This window comes from Saccopteryx bilineata, chromosome 1, assembly GCF_036850765.1.
Source record: "Saccopteryx bilineata isolate mSacBil1 chromosome 1, mSacBil1_pri_phased_curated, whole genome shotgun sequence".
Lineage (NCBI taxonomy): Eukaryota > Metazoa > Chordata > Mammalia > Chiroptera > Emballonuridae > Saccopteryx > Saccopteryx bilineata.
The window spans coordinates 128166279-128174772 of record NC_089490.1 but is presented as its reverse complement, the minus strand read 5'-3'; the positions used below and the strand labels follow the sequence as shown (position 1 = coordinate 128174772).

The window sequence follows — 8494 nt, the reverse complement described above, 5'->3', positions numbered from 1 at the left end:
CTGGCTTGAGCGTGGGATCATAGACATGACTCCATGGTCGCTAGCTTGAGCAAGGGGTCACTCACTCTGCTGTAGCCCCCTGGTTAAGGCACATATGAGAAAGCAATCACTGAACAACTAAGGAGCTGCAATGAAGAATTAATGCTTCTCATCTCTGTCCTTCCTGTTTGTCTGTCCCTATCTGTCCCTCCCTCTGACTCTCTCTCTGTCTCTGTAAAAAACCAAACCAAACCAAACCAAAAATTGTCACTAGGGCAGGGAACTGGTTGTTAAATTATTTGAATCCCATCACTGGATTAGGCCCTCATTTCACTATAGGTTAGGGACAGGGAGAAAGATTATTTACACCCAGAAGGCAGGAGAGAACTCCCTTAGCGTTTACAATCACAGCTCATACCCAGATGCTCCCTCTGGGCTTACAAACTGGCTTCTTTCACTGTCCTGCACTTAGCCTTCAGACTGCTATTTCTCAGGGAGGGTCGGACTCTGATAGCTTGTAGTATAGCTGGGACCAGGACCTATATCCCAAGTCCTCCAGTAGTCAAGTCAAGGAAAGAAGAGGGATAGCAGCCCAAGAGGTCAAGGAAGGTCTGAAACCAAGACAGCCAAGGAGGCAAGACGCGACAACGAAGAGATGAAACAGTTCCCGCATCTGTTCAGCAGAGGACGACATCTCCTCAAAGCTCCGCAAACCTGCCGGGACTAGAGCCAGGCCCCGCCCGAGGCCCAGGGAGCTGGGAGGAGCGCGGGCTTTCTTGCCAGGCGCCCGGGCAGGCGTCCCCAAACTACGGCCCCGCGGGCCGCATGTGGCCCCTTGAGGCCATTTATCCGGCCCCCTGCCGCATTTCTGGAAGGGGCACCTCTTTCACTGGTGGTCAGTGAGAGGAGCACTGTATGTGGCGGCCCTCCAACGGTCTGAGGGACAGTGAACTGGCCCCCTGTGTAAAAAGTTTGGGGACCCCTGGGGGTGGGGTGGAGCAAGGGAGGGAGGCAGAGGCGGATTTAACGGGCCTACCGGCATGCACCCTGGGCTCCGACTTCTGAAGGTCCCTTCAAAACCTGAACTTTATGCTTTTTTCTAATGACACCAGGTTTGGTTTCATATGTGCAATTTTAACATTAATAGTACATAATATTTTTATTTATTTAAAAATATGGCTAACATCTATTTTTATTTTCCCTGTCTCTCTTTGTTTAAAGGGGCCCAATATTTTCTTCCGCGCCCTGGGCCTCAACCGACCTTAATCCGCCTGGGGGGGGGCACGCAGGAGAGGTTGCTGGGCAGGTCCAGTGTGGACATCTGTGACCGAGTCCAATGTTCTGGGGCGGCGCTCTGCTCTGGCCAGAAGATGAGGCGTGAGCAAGCTGGAGGTGCTGGTAGGCGTGCAAGAAGAAGGTCAGGGTGTGGGCGGGGAAAGGGGTGTGGATGCCTGTGGGACTTCCTCAGGCGGCAAGATGTGCTGCCCCAGAGAGGCCGTTACTCTCTCCGGCTTTGCCATCTGCTTCCCTCCCAGCTCCCAAACAGCACCCAGAGTCCCCATCTCCACCCTTACCTACCCCAGTTAATGGCAGCTGCACCCCCAGGCTGGAACCTGCCACAGCAATTTCAGTCCTCAGCCTCGGGTTGGTCAAGGTGGGGTGGGGGTGCCCAGCGGACCCCAGTTCCTGCTCTGGAGTGCTACCCTCCACCCCACCGCACTGAACCAAGCCCAGAAGTTGAAGGTCAGTCCAGTAGCCCCTTAGCAACTCATGTGGCTGCTCCCCACAGCATCACCACCAGTCTGACCTACCCCTGCTGACTGCCAACTACTGGTCTGAACATGAACCCTGCTCAGCCCTAGCTTCCTCCCCTTACCCCACCCCTGAGCATTGCTGTACCCAGTCAGCCACAAGTCCTGGATACCTGGGTTGTGTCCCAACCCGACTGCAACCAAGGTGGGGGCATGTGTCTGATGGGATCTCCTTGCCCACCAAGAGCTTCCATGACATCCAAAGTGGTTCTGTGCCAGTGGGAGGCACAGGTCTTCAGCTCCCCAAGCATGAGGACGATATGGATGGACGGTGACCTCAGGGGGCCTTGAGTCCTGGCAGTATTTGGAGTGCCAAGGGGAAGGGAGGCTGGAGTGCTCTAGAATTATCTTCATTCAACATCCAGTCCATAAATCCATACTGAGCACCTGGGGTGGTTTTAAAAATACCAATGCTCCAACCCACCTCAGAACTCCTGAATCAATCTTTTTTTTTTTTTTTTTAATTTTGTATTTTTCTGAAGCTAGAAATGGGGAGAGACAGTCAGATAGACTCCCACATGAGCCCGACCGGGATCCACCCGGCACACCCACCAGGAGGCGACACTCTGCCCACCAGGGGGCGATGCTCTGCCCCTCCCAGGCGTCGCTCTGTTGCGACCAGAGCCACTCTAGCGCTTGGGGCAGAGGCCAAGGAGCCATCCCCAGCGCCCGGGCCATCTTTGCTCCAATGGAGCCTCGGCTGGGGGAGGGGAAGAGAGAGACAGAGAGGAAGGAGAGGGGGAGGGGTGGAGAAGCAGATGGGCGCTTCTCCTGTGTGCCCTGGCCGGGAATCGAACCCGGGACTTCTGCACGCCAGGCCGACGCTCTACCACTGAGCCAACGGGCCAGGGCCTCCTGAATCAATCTTAAGGGGAAGGATGGATCCTACCTGTAAGGTCGGTGGGCAATGGGGGAAGGTCACCTGAGAAACCAGACCTGGAATCTTTGGCTAGAGCCGCCCACACTCATGCCAAAAGAAACTTCCCAGGAGTCCTTTGGAAACAAGCGACTGTCTGCCAGCCAGTGAGATTTCACCATGTCATATTAGCTCGACCACCTTACAGACCCTTTAAATATTCCCCACACGGTTTCATCCATGCAACTTCCCTGGCCTCTGTCCCCAGGACCAGGGAACATCGTCTAGGAAGCGCTGTACTCAATAAAGCTTTTGCTTATCCACACTTCGTGGCTACGCCCTTCCTTCTTCCTTGGCAAGGAAAAATACCTTACATTTGGTGCCGAAACCTGGGAGGAATTGAAGTCCACAAGGACCGCTCCTCTTCCCTTCCCTTCCGAGGAAGAACCAAGATCTCCAACTTTCCACCCACTTTGGCACACAGTGCGGTAAGTCCCCTGCCTCCAGCCTCCCCTCAGTTCTTACCACCGAGACTCCCTGTCCGAAACCACAACTGCGTCAGGGACCTCTTTTCTGTTCCAAGTGTGTGTGTGCCCGTGGAGATGTCCTGGGTACATCCATTTTACTTAACCATCTGGTGGCCAGAGCTTGAGTTGCAGGACACCAATTCTCATCTCTGTCCACTCCAAGGACTGAGGGCGGCCGTGGGGGCACAGGAATCTAAACCTGATCCAGAAACACTCCTGGAGTGCCTTATCCAGAATCTCCCCCTCCCTAAAGAAGAAGAAACTGTTCTTCTTCTCTGCTGTGGCCAGGCCACAGAACCCACTGGATAATCGGACCAGGTGACCTCCTGAAGGGACTTTTGATTTTAACATCCTTACCAATTTAACTATAACCAAAAGAACTGGGAACTGGTTGGAGATCCCTTACATTCAGGGCTTCTAGTATTTGCGCTACTGTTCTAATCTCTGTGCCGCCTGCTACATGGTGCAGGCCCTTTTTAGCCAGAGAAACCTCACCTAAACCCTCCGCTCTTGATCTTTCTTCCTTTGCCGACCCCCAACTCTCTCCCCCTCCTGCCTGACCCCCAAGGGCGCCCCTCTCTTGGGACCCCTCTCTGGTTCCTCTGCGGACCTCTTTCACTCGGGTCTCTTCCCTCCAGGAGCCCCCTGCCCTCCCTTTGTGAATCCTGTTTCTCATTCACCTGCAAATATCATTCTCTTTTTCTCCTCCCCTGCTGGCCAGGGGTCCCTCCCTTCTCCACTGTGTTCTTAAGCCCCTCCCCCATCAGTCCACCCTCCGAGGGCCTTGACCCTCATGCCGATTTTGCAGTTTTCCTTGACCCCCACAGCCCAACCCTGATCTTTTTGCGGAAGGCCTGCCTTTGTCCTACCTCTGGCTCCAGCGTTTCTGGCTGGATCTGGGTGCCGGGCTCCCCAGGAGCCCCCTTCCTCTTATTCTCAACCCCTAAACCCCAATCCGGGACCTGTGAACATGGCATTTAAAGTTTTTTTTTAAATCTTTTTTTTTCTTTATTCATTTTTAGAGAGGAGAGAGAGAGGGAGAGAGAGAGAGACAGAGAGAGAGAAGGGGGGAGGAGCTGGAAGCATCAACTCCCATATGTGCCTTGACCAGGCAAGCCCAGGGTTTCGAACTGGCGACCTCAGCATTTCCAGGTCGATGCATTATCCACTGCGCCACCACAGGTCAGGCGCATTTAAAGTTTTTAATGGTCGCAGCTAGTAGAAAAAGGCCGAGGCTACTTGCCAGGCACGCATGCAACAGAAGGTGACACTCCAAACTGAGGCTCTTGTGGCAGCCCTGAGGCGAGCAGAACAACAGGGGCAAAGCACAGGAGGTGCCGACCCAAGTCCGGGCCGCAAAGAGGAATCCCACCAGGAGCTTGCTTTAAATGTGGCAAGGAGGGTCATTGCTCCTGGCAGTGCCCCTGCCCAAGGCCACCCACTAAGCCCTGCCCTAACTGCAAGCAGCCCGGTCACTGGAAGAGCGATTGCCCCTTTTGGGTAACAGGCTTTTTCTCAGCGCCTCTACATGGAGGACAAGCCACCCAAATGGGAGGCCAAGCCAGCCAGGTGGACCCATCGCTCAAACTCCTAGACCTCATGGATGACTGACGTGGCCTGGACTCGGAAACCCCCATCATCCTCACCAAACTCAGGGTAATGCTGCAACTAGTGGGTAAGTCCATCTCATTTCTTGTGGACACGGGAGCTACTTCTCTGTTTTGCCATCACACTCTGGACTTTTAGTTCCCTCACAGGCCTTGGTTATGGGAGTGAATGGGACCCCTTCCCTTCCCCTTCGTATGCCACTCCTGACATGCAGTTTTACCTCAAGCTTGCCCCCATGCAGGACTGCTGGCAGTCAGAACCACTGGGCCCCACCCATCTCTGGCTCACCAAAAGGCTGGACCCTGAAGATCCTCCTATTGCTCCTCTTTTTTAAATCCTTACAGGACTGCATCCGCGAATTTTCTTGAGTCATGGTCAAACAGATGTTCCTCCCGACTCCCCTCAAAGCCACCATCTTCCAATCTCCCCTCCCCATGAGGTCCCTAGCCAGCAGGAAGTAGCCAGACGAATAGCAGCTTCCCTATTTAACACAAAAGGTCGGAATGTAAGGTCGGTGGGCATTGGGGGAAGGTCACGTGAGAAACCAGACCCGGGGACTTGGCTAGAACCACCCACACCCATGCGCGCCAAAAGAAATTTCCCAGGAGTCCTTTGGAAAAGAGCAACCATCTGCCAGCCAGTGAGATTTCACCATGTCATATTAGCTCGACCACCTTACAGACCCTTTAAATATTCCCCACACGGTTTCATCCACACGACTTCCCTGGCCTCTGTCCCCAGGACCAGGGAACATCGTTTGGGAAGCACTGTACTCAATAAAGCTTTTGCTTATCCACACTTCGTGGCTACGCCCTTCTTTCTTCCTGGGTGGGGAAAATACCTTACACTACCTACTGTTTAAAACCCCAGGTGATTTCTTGCTGTAGCTGGTAATCACAGGACTTGCATTTACTGTTGGGGACCGAAAAACCAACAGGGTATTTTGCAGTTTGGACAGAGGTGCTGGGAGCTGACTGTAAGCTGACAGTCTGCCCAACCCCCAACCTCACCTGCCTGATTAAGTTGCAAAGGGCAGTGCTTCAGTATTTGTCCTGAGCCCCTTCCATGTTCCCTGGAAGGATTGGAAGGTAGTTACTTCTTTGTGTAAAGTTAAGATGGTGGGAATTTTTCTGCACCTGGTGGTTTTCTTGTGTTGCCTTGGAAACGTCATTGATTTGCTAATGGCCCACCTCATCCAGTATATAAAGAAGGATGTTTTATACTTACCTGGCAGGGAGGATACCATGATCACGAAGGTGGTTTTCCCAGGGCGAGGCTTTTCCACTGCACTCCGGATGTGCTGACCCCTGTGATTTCCCCAAATGTGGGAAACTCGACTGCATAATTTGTGGTAGTGGGGGACTGCGTTCGTGCTCTCCCCTGACTTATTTATAAATAAATAAATAAATAAATAAATAAGAAGGATGGGGGCAGCCATGTTTTGCGGCTCAGCCAGGGCGGTAATTTTATTGCTGGCAAGAAGCTGTGGCTTCCTACCGAAACCTATCTTATATATGTCTTTAAGTCTTTGTCTATTTTTCATTCAATTTTGTACCATTCCCACTCGAGACTCTGGAATATACTAGTCGCAGCTGGCCCACGGCAATTTACGTAACCACAGACCATGTTACTCAGAGATATAAGGGTTTGAGCCAGGCCTTCAATCAGAGTAAGATTTAGAGAGAACTGCAAGTGGGATCTGGGTGGACTGTCACTTTGGTGGGGAGTGGGCAGAGTTTGCTGAATGGACCTGGACAGCTGTGAGCAGAGCTGTTAAGTGCTTCTGTAGGTTAGTAGTAAGAAAAGAGGACCAGAGGGGCAGTATTTGCATAACTTTTACTTTTTTTTTTTTTTTTTTGGTATTTTTCTGAAGTTGGAAACAGGGAGGCAGTCAGACAGACTCCCACATTCGCCTGACCAGGATCCACCCGGCACGCCCACCAGGGGGCGATGCTCTGCCTATCTGGGGCGTCGCTCTGTTGCAACCAGAGCCATTCTAGCGCCTGAGGCAGAGGCCACAGAGCCATCTTTAGTGCCCGGGCCAACTTTGCTCCAATGGAGCCTTGGCTGCAGAAGGGGAAGAGAGAGACAGAGAGGAAGGAGAGGGGGAGGGGTGGAGAAGCAGATGGGTGCTTCTCCTGTGTGCCCTGACCGGGAATCGAACCCGGGACTCCTGCAAGCCAGGCCAACGCTCTACCACTGAGCCAACCAGCCAGGGCCTAACTTTTACTTTTTACATAGATTTTTCAATCTCTACTGAAAGTAAACACCAAGAACAGAAAATTCACTGAGGTTTGGGGAGGGGCTCCTTTACAGCAAAAATTCTTGTCTTGCAATTCTCCAAGTGTCCTTCCTGCTCCCAGGGCCCCAGTCCATGAGTATGTTGGTTGAATTGAATTAAGTTTCATAACAAGTTATGAACTCACAGTTAATTCATTCAGACATACTGCCTTCAATCAGTATAGTTTGCCCACTCAATGCCAGGCATAGCAGAGTGTCAGAGGGCTTCAGATGGGTTGCTTGAGTCAGAGGAAGCTCCACGTTTTGAGTGTGGGCAGGGCTGAGGAAGGGCAGAAGAGGTGGGCTCTAGAAGGGACAGCTGCCTTGCTGGCACCCTACTTCTGCCAGTTAGTCTCCTGTCTGTAAGGTCTGAGCTGAGAGGGGTGCAGTGCCCCGAGGTCCCACCAGGTGTCAGGTGTGCCTGCTCTACTCTCTACTGTCTCAGTTCCTGGCTAATTTTTTCTATTGAAGAATCCTCCTTGGTCCTCTGCCCTCTCCACAGCCCTGCATTCCTTTCTCTCTCACTTCTTGTAGCTCATCACTCCTTCCTTTGGGTCATATCATCCAGCCGTCAATGCAGGACCAGGTAGCCTCCTACAGCTGGACCCTTTGGAAGTCCCACAGGCTCTCAGTTCCCCAACTTCACTAGTGACTGACTGGTGAGGAGAAAGTGCCCTCTACTATCTCACCTCTTCTCCCACTGCCATTCAGTTCAAGTTCTCTGGTTTTGTCTATGGGCAAAACAGGAGTATCTATGGGTTCACTCCTAATGGGTTTTCTTATTTGTGTCAACAAAGCTCTTAACCAAGCCCATGCCTCTTTTGTGGCCCCCAGAACCCGAGTTCCTCCCTTTGATGGGAATATTCTCAGTTCACTTCAGGATAGCATGCACATCCTGGAGACCTCAATCTCTCTGGACCCTCTCTCCTCCTTCATCTGTAAAATGGGGATACTGACACATAGCTCTCAGGTATGCTGTGAGGCCTAAGTGAGGGGATGGACGTGGAAATGTGTAGCACAGTGCTGGGCCCATAGCAGGTGCTGAGGGCAATACTTCCCTGTCCTTTCCTTAAGGTATGGCTGCCACCTCTACTGTCCCCCAACTCTGGCCTGCTGATGGGAACCTTCCCTCATCTTTGTGCACTGGCTTCTGTTTCCCCTACTGCCCCTGGGCACAGGCGGCAGATCCCGGGGACTCAGGGCATGCCAGCCACCATGATGAGGAGGTGGGGCAGATGCAGTGAAGTGTGGAGACCTCAGACCAGAACTCCATCTGCAGGGCTGTGTCTTCACTCTGCCGTAGCCAAGACCCGGAGTGGTGTCCACTCTCCTCCTCTTCTCTGGAATTACTGGGGACCCCTTTGGGCCTGGGGAGGGGGAATGGCTCCCTTAGAGTCCTCTGAGGCTTTGTGAGGACCAGAAGGCTGGTAGGA

General features: G+C 52.7%; 1 non-coding gene across 1 annotated transcript; it reads left to right on the top strand.

Annotated features, from left to right (window-relative positions):
* The first annotated feature begins 6000 nt into the window (after window positions 1-6000).
* LOC136321368 (U1 spliceosomal RNA) lies at window positions 6001-6164 on the top strand. Its single transcript, XR_010728626.1, has one exon. It is a non-coding gene; the product is annotated as a U1 spliceosomal RNA (small nuclear RNA).
* The last annotated feature ends 2330 nt before the right edge of the window (window positions 6165-8494 follow it).